At 35.2% G+C, this 12619-nt stretch overlaps 1 pseudogene; it reads left to right on the top strand.

Moving 5' to 3' along the window:
• The first annotated feature begins 980 nt into the window (after positions 1–980).
• Positions 981–4209, top strand: LOC144369709 (phospholipid-transporting ATPase IG pseudogene; annotated as a pseudogene).
• Positions 4210–12619: the final 8410 nt, after the last annotated feature.

Below are 12619 nucleotides of genomic sequence, written 5' to 3'. Positions count from 1 at the left end.
CTATACCTCCATGGACCTCTTCTGTTCTTGCCTATGTAGAAACAGCAGTCTCAGTTCCTGTACCACCTCAGATCTTTCTGTTCCTTACCAGGATCCCCACACTCTCTCATCAGCTCTTCTAGCCTGCTCTTCACTGTGTGGGCATTGTTATCCTTGGTGATTTTTCTGCAGGAAGTAGAAAGTCTGCTGGAACATATGTAGTAAATACTCCTTGAATTCCATGAGCACAAAGTTCTTGGACATGAGTTTATTGATGCAGGCCAGCCAGGATCCCAAGCCAGCCAATGCTCCTGACCCAAGACATAGTTCTGGCTGCTGCCATTCACTGATGCTATCTTTCTGGTCAAGATGTCACAGCCAATGTATGCAAAATGGAAGAAGTAGGTGAGGAAAGATGGGGTGATGCTGGCAGGCAGAGGAATACAACTGAAGAGGTGGGCCAGGCACTCCAAGGCAAGGGAATAAATATGCTATCTCTCAGCTTAGAGGGTGGGAATTGCATGATTCAACAATTTGGCTGAAGTAGGACTTTGTAACAAGTCACTCAGTAAGTGACCACTTTCTCCTGAGGATGGGGATGGTAATGAAGTGGCAGCAGTAACACTGTTTGTCCCATACAGTCTACAAGATACCTGTCAGGAGCCTAAGCACCTTCTGCACCTGGTCCAGAGGGTGCTTCCACAATTCCTTCTTCCAAGCCACACTGAAGTCCTCACAGAAACAAACCAGCTCTTCTGAAGTTGTCTTCGGGCCAATCTTGACATCCTATCTAAAAGTAAGTTTGCAGAGTTTGTTCTGGATAAAATCAGGTAAGGTTTTATGGTGAGACAAAATGAATTTGGGCAGGCAGCCACAGATTTTCATCTTATCCTGAGATGGGACCCTCAAGCCACATTTTAAAAACTGTTAAACTGGACAAAGCCTGAGTTTACAACCTCACAAAGAAAGTGAATTGTGCTTGAGAAGAGAAATGAGTTGTTATGTACACAGTATTTGTTGGCAGTCATCCAGTTTCAGAAACAGAAGCTTACATTGCACAGATTTTGGGATAATAGAGTAATCTCATCTAAGTATACACTTTGGAATTTCCTCCCTAAGGACCTGTTTGAACAGTTTAGAAGGATTGCAAATTTTTGTTTTCTCATGATTTTCCTTGTATAGGTCGCAGTAGACCCACCAATTAGTCCAGTTACCAGTGGACTTCGGTTTTTCTTTGTTATAACTGGTACAGCCATCAAACAGGGATATAAAGATGGGCTGAGACACAGAGCCAACAATGAAGTCAACAAGAGCACTGTTTACATTACTGAAAATGCAAAGCAACTGCAAAATGAAAGTGAAAAAATTAACCTTGGTGATGTAGTAGAAGTTAATGCAGATGAAACCTTCCTCTGTGATCTTATTCTTCTATCATCCGGTACCATTGATGAAACCTGTTATGTCACTACAGCTAGTCTTGATGGGGAATCTAACTGAAAGATAGATTATGCAGTATGGGATACCATTGAAATGTGTACAGCTGAGTCCAGTGATAACCTCCAAGCAGTGATTGAACAGCCTCAATTTGACCTATACAAGTGTGTTGGGCGAATCAATATCTATAGTAATAGTCTTGAGACTGTTGCCAGGCCTTTAGGACCTGAAAATCTTTTGATGAAGGGAGCTACATTTAAAAAAAACCAAGAAGATACATGGAGTTGCTGTTTACACTGGGATGGAAACCAAAATGGCTCTGAACTATCAAGGGAAATCTCAAAAATGTTCTGCTGTTGAAAAATACATTAATGCCCCCTTGATGGTATATTTATTTATCTTATTCACTAAAGCTGGAGGATGCACTACTCTATCGTAGGTATGGTAAAGTACCCCATACAATGAATGAACCTTGGTATAACCAAAAGACACAGAAAGAAGTAGAGACTTTAAATGTTCTGAAAATGCTCCATGGACTTCCTATCTTTTTTGGTTCTATTCAACTTTATTATCCCTGTCTCCATGTATATCACAGTAGAAATGCAGAAATTCTTGGGCTTCTTCTTCATCTCATGGGATAAAAACTTTTATGATGAAGAGATTAATGAAGGAGGCTTGGTTAACACATCAGATCTCAATGAAGAACTCGGTCAGGTGGATTATGTGCTTACAGATAAGACTGGAACACTTACTGAAAATATCATGTAATTTATTGAATGCCGCATAGATTGGCACAGATATAAAGGTGTAACTCAGGAGGCTGATGGATTGTTTTAGACATTTAACATATTTTGACAAAGCAGATAAGAATCAAGAAGAAGACTTTCTGCATGCCTTATGTTTAGAAATGAAAAGAAATGATACTGTTGATGGAGCTACAGAATAAGCTAAATTAACCTATATCTTCTCCTCACCAGATAAAATAGCTTGGATGAAAGAAGCTAAAAAGTATGGGTTCACAATTTTAGGAAGTCAGAATGGATGTAAGAGACTAGAAAACCAAAGGAAAAAAATAGAAGAGTATGAACTTCTTCGCACCTTAAACTTTGATTCCATCCACCAATGTCTGAGGGTAATTGTGAAAACTCAAGGAGGAAACATACTTCTTTTGTTTTTTTAAAGGAGCAGATTCAGCAGTTTTTCCAAGGGTAAAAAAAAAAAAAAAACATAAAATTGAGCTTTAGCTCATGTGGAATGTAATGCAATGAATGGGTATAAGACACTGTATGTGGCCTTCAAAGAAATTACTCCAGATGACTATGAAATAATTAAGACAGTTTATGGAGGCAAATATGGCCTTTTAAGACAGAGAGAAAATATGGAAAAGGTTTTTGATGATATTGAGACAAACATGAATTTAATTTGAGCCACTTCAGTGGAAGACTAGCTACAAGGTCAAGCTGCAGAGACCAGTGAAACTCTGCATGCAGTCGGCCTGAAAGTCTGGGTGCTTACTGGGGCCAAAATGGAGACAGCCAAATCTACATGCTATGCCTGTTACCTTTTCCAAACTTACACTGAGCTCTTAAAATTGACCACAAAATCTCTTGAAGAAAGTGAAAGGAAAGAAGATGGAGTCCATGAATTGTTGTTAGAATATTGGAAGAAGTTGCTGCATGAATTTTCTGGAATTACTAGAAGCCTTAAAAAAGCGTGAACAGAACATCAAGAATATGGATTAATCATTGATGATTCCACATTCTCATTTATACTAAATTCTAGTCAGGACTCTAGTTCAAACAATTATGAAAGCATTTTCCTACAAATTTGTATGAAGTGCATTGCAGTGCTTTGCTGCTGGAAGGCACGGTTAGAGAAAGCCCAGATTGTCAGAATGGTGAAGAATTAAAAGGCAGTCCAAGAACACTGTCCATCAGTGATGGTGCCAACAATGTTAGCATGATTTTGAAATCCCATGTGGGCATAGGTATTCAAGGCAAAGAAGGTAGCCGAGCAGCCAGGAACAGCGATTATTCTGTTCCCAGGTTTAAACATTTAAAGAAACTATTATTGGCTCACGGACATCTATACTATGTGAGAATAGCACATCTTATACAGTATTTCTTCTATAAGAACTTTGTTTCATTTTGCCACAGTTTTTATACTAGTTCTTCTGGGGATTCTCACAATAGCCACTGTATGATGCTACTTACAATGTAGAATATCCACTTCACCTCCCTGCCCATTCTAGCCTACAGTCTCCTGGAATGGCACATCAACATTGACACTCTGACTTCACACCCATGATTGTATATGAAAATTTCTGGTAATGCTATGCTAGAGTTGGGCCCCTTCTTGGAGTGAACATTTCTGGCTGCCTTTGAAGGGACAATATTCTTCTTTGGGACTTGCTTTCTCTTTCAGACTGCATCTCTAGAAGATAAAGGAAAGTAAACAGAAACTGGACTTTTGGAACCATTGTTTTTACAGTCTTAGTATTCACTGTAACTCTGAAGCTTGCCTTGGATACTCGATTCTGGACATAGATAAATCATTTGGGGTTCTTTAGCCTTTTATGTCTTTTTCTCATCCTTCTGGGGAGGAATTATTTGGCCTTTTCTCAAACAACAGAAAATGTATTTCATATTTGCTCAAATGCTGTCTCCTATATCCACATGGTTGGCCATAATTTTTCTAATATTTATCAGCCTTTTCCCTGAGATTCTCCTAATAGTATTAAAGAAAGTAAAAAGAACAAATGCCAGGATTCATCATTTAATTTCTTCGTCTGCATAAAAAGTATAGTAAAAACTTCATTATCCAATGCAGATGAATCCAAATCTTTAACTGTCTATGTTATTGTCCCAGAAGCATATTGACAGTGGTTACAGCTAAACAAGAAAACACAAGAAAGCACCACAAAAAGTTTTCATCTCAGGATATTTGCTATGCAACAAAAACTAAACCACTCTCTTATGTATAGGGTTCAGAATAAATGTTCATTAAAATACCAATTACTCTTCTAAGCATTTACAATTATTGTAATTAGCCATTATGGCCAAAGTTCTAAGTTAAGAATTTATGGAAGTTTAAATCAAGAATATTTAGAATTCTGGCTTTAGATAAAATAATCTAAATACCAAATGGGTGCTCTTTTAACCCATTGACTTTGTGAATGGATTTGAAACAATAGTATAAAGTAGAAGTCATGCAATGGGAATGAATAGATTTTACTAAATACAATGTTACATTTTTTTTTGCCTGGCAGAAGATATTAGAATGTTTGGATCATATTTCTCATTCCTGCTGAGTGATCATCTTAAATTATTATTTTTTTCAAACAAATGGAAGGAATTCTTGAAAATAGTGAAGGACTAAATGGTATTGATGCATCAGACAGAGTAGTTCATCTTTTCTCTTCACCACATGCTAATTGTGTCTTGATAGAATATCTTTGCCCAAAAATACCTTGAACACTTGTGTGAAATGTGTTGACTTTGGGTATTATTGTGGGAACAGAAAAAAAATGTTTTTGTTTTTCTGAACTAAATACTACTTACAGGTATAGGGATACTAGACTTGAAAATAAAGCATAAAAATTTCAGTCACTTAATAGCCACTCAAAATAGGGAATAAACAGATTTTTTTCCAATGTTAATTTTACTGGAATCTGAGGTAAAGTGGGTGAGATAATTTTTATACAAAAATAAAGCCATTCTAAACATTAGCCTTCTATCATTTTATGTGGAGAGACTAGAAAAATAATTTATTTTTAAATAGTTTTTTTCAAAGAGATTGCAGTTGTGCACCATAATGCAGCACATTTTGTTTTTCTCTTTTTTAACTTGCCAATTTGGGAAGTCATGAGATCCGTCTCAAGATGGTTTTGCCTGTAGAACCATGACTCTGTGTCTCTCACATAGCTAATGTGACCAGTGCAAGTGGTATAATTCTAAACTATTAAATTGATCTTGGTCAGAACCTCAACATACTGGACTAGAAGACTTTAGACTCCTAATGAGTTCACTTAAAAATAAATATGAAATGATTTTATTCAGTGGTAAAATCAGACACATTTGATATAAATGATCTCACATTTTGCTGCTAAATTAAAATGGTCTTTTAAAGTTGCACACACAAAATAGTTAACTGTACATTATTACTTAGTCATCCCTTGTGCTGGAGAGAAGAGGCAGAATATCTAGGCTCCTATTTGCTGGACAAAATTATCAAGAAACTCTTCTATCTCACATTTTCTTTAATTGGTTTTACAGTCATGGAAAAATTCTGTCATCAAACTTTCCAATGCCCTGAGGGAGGCTTCTTCAGATGCCAGGTTGGTCAGGGAGGAGGCCACTCAAGTGAGTTGACTCTTAGGCTTCAGACCTGTCCCACCCACACAGTTAAGGTCATGGTCCCTACAAGCTCAGGAAGTCCCCCAGTCATGCAAGGACAACCCCTTCCCTGCATGTCTAGGCCTCTCATTCTTGTAATTTTTTCCTTTCTATTTCCAGTTCTGAAACTTGAACCCAGGGTCTACTACATGCGAGGCAAGGGCTCTACCACTGAAAAATCCTCCAAGCCCTATCTTTAATGATGACCAAAAGAGCATCAGGTCACAGCTCCTGCAATATCCTTTGCCTTCCATTCTTATTTTCCTTCTGACAAGTGGCACTTCTTTTAGGCCTTGGCTATGGAAATCAGATTAGAAGTGGTTTATATAAATTGGAGAAATGGCCTATGGTGTAGTCAGCATGGATTGTCATTTCGAGTAGTACAGGCTGGGTGGCTTAAGCAACCAAATATTGATTTTTCTGTTTTGGATGTACAGCATGGTTCGGTTCTGGTGAGGGCTTTCTTCCTGGCTAACAGATGGCTACCTTCTAGTGTCCCTCTGTGACACAGAGAAAATAAGCTGTCTTCTGTCTCATAAGAACACTAATCCATTTGTGGGAGCCCCAATCATGACCTCCACCAAACCCAGTTACTTCCCAAAGGCCCCATATAAATATTGTATATCTTCATGTTAGCTATGCACATATTGATATTGCTGGTTCTTCTTAATAAATGTTGTCTCTTCATACCAAGAATAACAAGAACTCTTTGTTGGAAAGAAGAAAATGCAATGGTTAACAACACAGAAGCATAAAAAGTTACTTGTAAATTCTTTTTTTAGCCTCAAGACAATGAGTTTTATTACCTTTGGTCAACCAGGTTTGACAATATAAATATACTTATAGAAGAACACAGAACATTTAAATAAGAATTAAGTTCATGAAAGTTTACAAAACATAGAAAATATACCCTAATTTTTAATCTTATTTTAATATCTCAACTTTACTTTTACTGTTTTAATTTTTTAAAATATTTATTTTTAAGTTGCAGGTGGACACAATATCTTTATTTATTTATTTATTTATTTATTTATTTATTTTTGGTGTGTGTGTGTGTGTGTGTGTGTGGTTCCGAGGATCGAACCCAGGGCCTCACATGTGTTAGGTGAGTACTCTACTGTTGAGCCACAATACCAGTCCACACTAATTTAAGATATAAAATGATAGTAACTTACTAAATTCTTCATTATAAAAACTAATATAGGAATCCTCTTCAACAAATGGTGTTGGGAAAACTGGAAATCCATATGCAACAAAATGAAACTGAATCCCCTCCTCTCTCAATGCACAAATGTTAACTCAAAATGGATCAAGGAGCTTGATATCAAATCAGAGACTCTGTGTCGGATAGAATTAAAAAGTTGGCTCTGATCTACATATTGTGGGGTGGGGCTCCAAATTTTTTAATAGGACACCCATAGCACAAGAGTTAATAACAAGAATCAACAAATGGGACTTACTTAAAATAAAAAGTTTTTTCTCAGCAAGAGAAACAATAAGAGAGGTAAATAGGGAGCCTACATCATGGGAACAAATTTTTACTCCTCACACTTCAGATAGAGCCCTGATATCCTGAGTATACAAAGAACTTAAAGAATTAGACAATAAGATAACAAATAACCCAATCAACAAATGGGCCAAGGACTTGAACAGACACTTCTCAGAGGAGGACATACAATCAATTAACAAGTACATAAAAAAATGCTCACCATCTCTAGCAGTCAGAGAAATGCAAATCAAAACCACCCTAAGATACCATCTCACTCCAGTAAGATTGGCAGCTATTCTGAAGTCAAACAACAACAAGTGCTGGAGAGGATGTGGGGAAAAGGGTACTCTTCTACATTGCTGGTGGGAGTGCAAATTGGTGCAGCCAATTTGAAAAGCAGTATGGAGATTCCTTGGAAAGCTGGGAATGGAACCCCCATTTGACCCAGGTATTGCCCTTCTTGGACTATTCCCTAAAGACCTTAAAAGAGCATACTACAGGGATACTGCCACATCGATTTTCATAGCAGCACAACTCACAATAGCTAGACTGTGGAACCAACCCAGATGCCCTTCAATAGATAAATAGATAAAAAAATGTGGCATTTATATACAATGGAGTATTACGCAGTACTAAAAAATGATAAAATAATTTAAGTTTCAGGGAAATGGATGGCATTAGAGCATACTATGCTAAGTGAAGCTAGCCAATCCCTAAAAAACAAATGCCAAATGTCTTCTTTGATATAATGAGAGCAACTAAGAACAGAGCAGCTAGGAAGAGCAAGAGGAAAAGATTAACATTAAACAGAGACATGAGGTAGGAGGGAGAGGGAGAAAAAAGGGAAATTGCATGGAAATGGAAGGAGAACCTCATTGTTATACAAAATTACATATAAGAGGTTGTGAGGGGAATGGGAAAATAAACAAGGAGAGAAATGAATTACAGTAGATGCTGGTAGAGAGAGAAGATGGGAGGGGAGGGAAGGGGGATAGTAGAGGATAGGAAAGGTAGCAGAATACAACAGATACTAATATGTCATTATGTAAAAAATGTGGATGTGTAACCAATGTGATTGTGCAATCTGTATTTGGGGTAAAAATAGGAGTTCATAACCTACTTGAATCTAATGTATAAGATATAATATTTCAAGAGCTTTGTAATGTTTTGAACAACCAATAAAAAAGTGTTTTGCAAAAAAAAATAAAAGGAGAAGAGAGAAACAATGGTATATTAGTAAAAATAATTGGCATAAAGAATAAATAACTATAATAAAGAGATCATATTGAAGAAGCTAATAGATGCAGATGAAATCTTGCACCTCTAATTCCCTATATCATTGGTGGTATTAGATAAAATGCCATATTATAATATAATGCCACTTATACAGATGAAAAACACACATCTTAGCACCTAGTCTTAAAACATAGTAATTATTACAATTTATCTAGAATTTATTTTGTCTCAATTCTCAATCTTTATAGTACATTCAATCTAAATTTCACAATTTTTTCTTCCCAATATTTCTTTAAATCAAAATACAATCATTTGTTACATAATATTTCAGGTAACAAAAGACTACAAGTATGATGGTGGTCTCATATGAATATAATGCAGCTGAATAATCGCTGAGAGCCATAGCCAAGTAGGAATGATGCATGGCAATTTCCTTGTCAGCCTACCCAATGTTGCTAGAGGGAAGACTATCCATTGTGGAAATGGGCTTGGACCCAGGTCATTTGAAGTGACATTGCATGAATGTTTGAGAAAGGTGACCCAGCTCAAGGATCAGGGCGGATCCAGGTTGAGGGCGGTTCCAGGTTTAGGGTGTGGATCATGCTGGACATAGGGCGTATCCTGCTGCCTCAGGCGCCCACTCCTTGAGTTCCTGTTGAGTTCTCCAGTAATTCAGAGAGTATTTTGGGATGCAGAGCCCAGTGGAGGTGTGTATTGTCCCCAGAACGTGCGTGTAGAGTGCCAGTGAGAGTTCGAGAATAAAGATTTGCTGTTTGAGTCTACAAGGCTTTTGTGGTGGCTCCGTTATTGGTACCCAGCCAGACTGTGGCAAATAATTTGGCCCAGTAACATTGCAGTCATCGAAATGTCATGGCACAATTCATTATACATGTTTGTGTGATGCTGGTGTAAAAAATCCTGCTGTGCTTCCAGGTCTATAAAAGAATAGCACATCATTTTAGGTATGGTACATTATAGTTGATAACAGTAGTGAATGAATATGTTGCTAGTTAAGGCTTTTAATATAATATACTTTTATTAATTATTTTTTTGAGAATAAAATGAGACTTTATTTTCTGTTTGGATTTTAATTCGCCACAGCCATATTTATTTAGAAGCAGACTGAGGAGCAACAACAAGCAAAACTGTAGCTATGCAGTTTATATAATAGCATATTAAATTGGCAAGCTGCTTCAGGCTTTGCTAAGAGAGCTCACTGTAAAAAGCATATAAAAATTTTAATTTTCTGTGTAAATCAGGGGTCAAAAATTAAGTGAACAAAATTTCAAGAAAAGTGTTTATTTACATCTAAGTGATTATACATGAAATATTTTTTCATTTTTAGCAACTTTAATAGAAATATAATAAAAACATAATTGGGAATGTGTAACTTGGATGGAAAATAGGTTTTTCTCTTAGTGTTTGATAGTATTTATCCTTATTGTCATTGTGATTTATATGATTATGATTTCCAGTTTTTTCCCCACAATTATTAAGTGGATAAAATCTGGTCTATCTTTCTAAATTTTACATAATGTCTTCTTAAATGCATTTTTGTGTGGCTATGTGTGTGGTGCTGGGGATTGAACCCAGGTCTTTATGCATTCGAGGGAAGCATTTTACCAACTGAGCTATATCTACAGCCCCTTAAGTGCAATTTTAACCAAGTATTTTAGAAAATCAATATAAGAAATTAAAATCTGTGATTTATTGTTACTATAAAATTTACGACACTACTAAATCCAATATCACTGGCTGACCAGGATACAAATAGTCACCTAATAAAGCATAACTCTTGTAATATGGAGTTGAGTTTTCAAGAACTTTAGATATTTGATATTCATACAAAACAAGGAAATTCACAGACTTCAGAGATTGAGCCCTCAAACTGGAAATAGTGGCAGGAAAATAGGAGTGTTGTTATTAAAGAAAAAGCTTGCACATTTAAACAATATTGAGAATATACTTCTTAGTTTATGCACGAGTCAAAGATCATAGTCATATACATATAACTACCAGGAAGGAAATAGAAACGGATATTAAAAAATTGACCACTTCTTTCTTTAATGAATGTTAAACAACTATGGCATGTGTCCAATAGTCTTAAAAAATCTAAGCATTATACTAATAGAAAATACATGAAAATGAGAGGCAAAATAATGATTATAAAAGATGTTATTTTGGGGGGGTACTGTGGATTGAAACACTACTGAGTCACATTCCCAGCTGTTTTTTTTTTTTTAATTTTTAATTTTAAAACAGGTTCTCACTAAGCCTTGCTAAGTTGCTGATACTGGCTTTAAGCATGCAAAACTCCTGCCTCACCCTCCCAAACTACTAGAATTTTAAGCATGCACTCAGCTAAAAGATTCTTAATATGAGAAATCATATTTAAAATTAATATCATTGACAGTTTATATCATTTAATCTGCACTTTAGAGAAACAAAGAACTTCTAGATATGTGCTAGCCTATACTATTTAAAAGCCAAGACATGTAAAATAACATAGTTTGAAATATTTTAATCTTGCAAAATAATGATAATATTTTAAAATAATAATCATGTGATATAAAATTTTTTTCACACTTTCTATTATAGAAAAAAGTATAAAGATATAAATAATTTTAATTTTTATAGGAAAAACTAGGTTGGGTTTTAGTAACTGTGTTTTCTTTCTTTCTTTTTTTTTTTTTTTACCATTCCTCTCCCTACCCTTTGTGTATAGGTTCTGAAGATCAAACATAGAGCCTTACACATCGTAGATGAAATCCCAATTTTTGTCATTCTTTTTACATTCTTTTAGTTTAATTCTTCTAAACACACACTAAAAGTTTACTGTGAATCTTTTTGCTGTGTTACACAGCAGAAGCCTCATGCTTACTGCCTCTTTATTGAATCAAAAGGCCACGTCAAGTTATGAACCTATACCATCTAAGTTTCTGTAAGTATACTCTATGATATTTAAACAATAATGAAAACACATAATGGTGTATTTCTGAGAATGTCTCCCCATATTTAATTCATAAGTGTACTATAAATACTAATCCAATCTTAATTCACAGCAGGATGTTCATACATTTTTTGTATCTTTTATGATATATAGGAGTGCTTCATAATTCACAAAGTTACTCCTGATACTTATTTATCATGTTATACTCATTTCTGCTCAATACTTCATTGCTAATTCATAAATGCTTTTTGTGGAAGCTGCTTTCCACCCTACAATTTCAGAAGCATTTTGGATGTAACTACTTCCCAAGGTATTTTTACAGTTTAACTTCTTAAAAATAATCATATTTAGTAAATATATGATTTACAAGTGAATAAAGGAGTTAAATGTATGTAAGGAAAACTTTTGAAAGGATATCAGAAGAAATTATTGTTCCCATACATCACTGTGACCAGAGTTAATAACAATATTTGTATACTTGAAAATTGCTAAGAGAGAGGTTTTGGAGTGTTTTCTACACAAAAAGGAGACGTGGGGTAATACATATATTAATTAGCTTGCATTAGCCATATTGTAAATCATAAACATATAAAATTATATTTGTCAAATAAAACTGAAAATAAAAGAACAAAAGAAAAAGACTACTCTGTTAGACATTTTCCTTTTCAGGCCTGTCCCTCTCTTCCTCCATTACTCCACACTTATTGTCCTCTTTAATCCTTGGCTAATAAGCTACTGCCTTACTTCATCTTCATTAAATAGATAAGTAATTTAATTGTTTTGTATTGTGCTTAATTTCCCACAGGAACACAAGTTTCTTTTCTCAAAACTCATGACCTATATATATGTGTATGCATGCAATATTCATTTGAAAGTTGAGTGATATCTACATTTTTTTGCTCTGAATTTCTCTAATAAAAACTTTTAATGCAAATGGAAACAAAGAGGAAAAAAAGGCTTCATCATAATCTATATGTTGTCTGAAGGGTACTGACAATGTGAAATTCCCAAATAATATTTGACATGAAATTTAAATTCATATATTAAATGTATCTCTCTGATCATTAGTTGAATAATGTCTGATTTAGTTGAGTTCACTTCTTAGGAAATTCTTTAGGAATTGTGTGGGATGGTATT

This window comes from Ictidomys tridecemlineatus, chromosome 13 (genome assembly GCF_052094955.1).
Source record: "Ictidomys tridecemlineatus isolate mIctTri1 chromosome 13, mIctTri1.hap1, whole genome shotgun sequence".
Taxonomy (NCBI): Eukaryota; Metazoa; Chordata; class Mammalia; order Rodentia; family Sciuridae; genus Ictidomys; species Ictidomys tridecemlineatus.
This window is presented reverse-complemented; position numbering and strand designations above follow the sequence as displayed.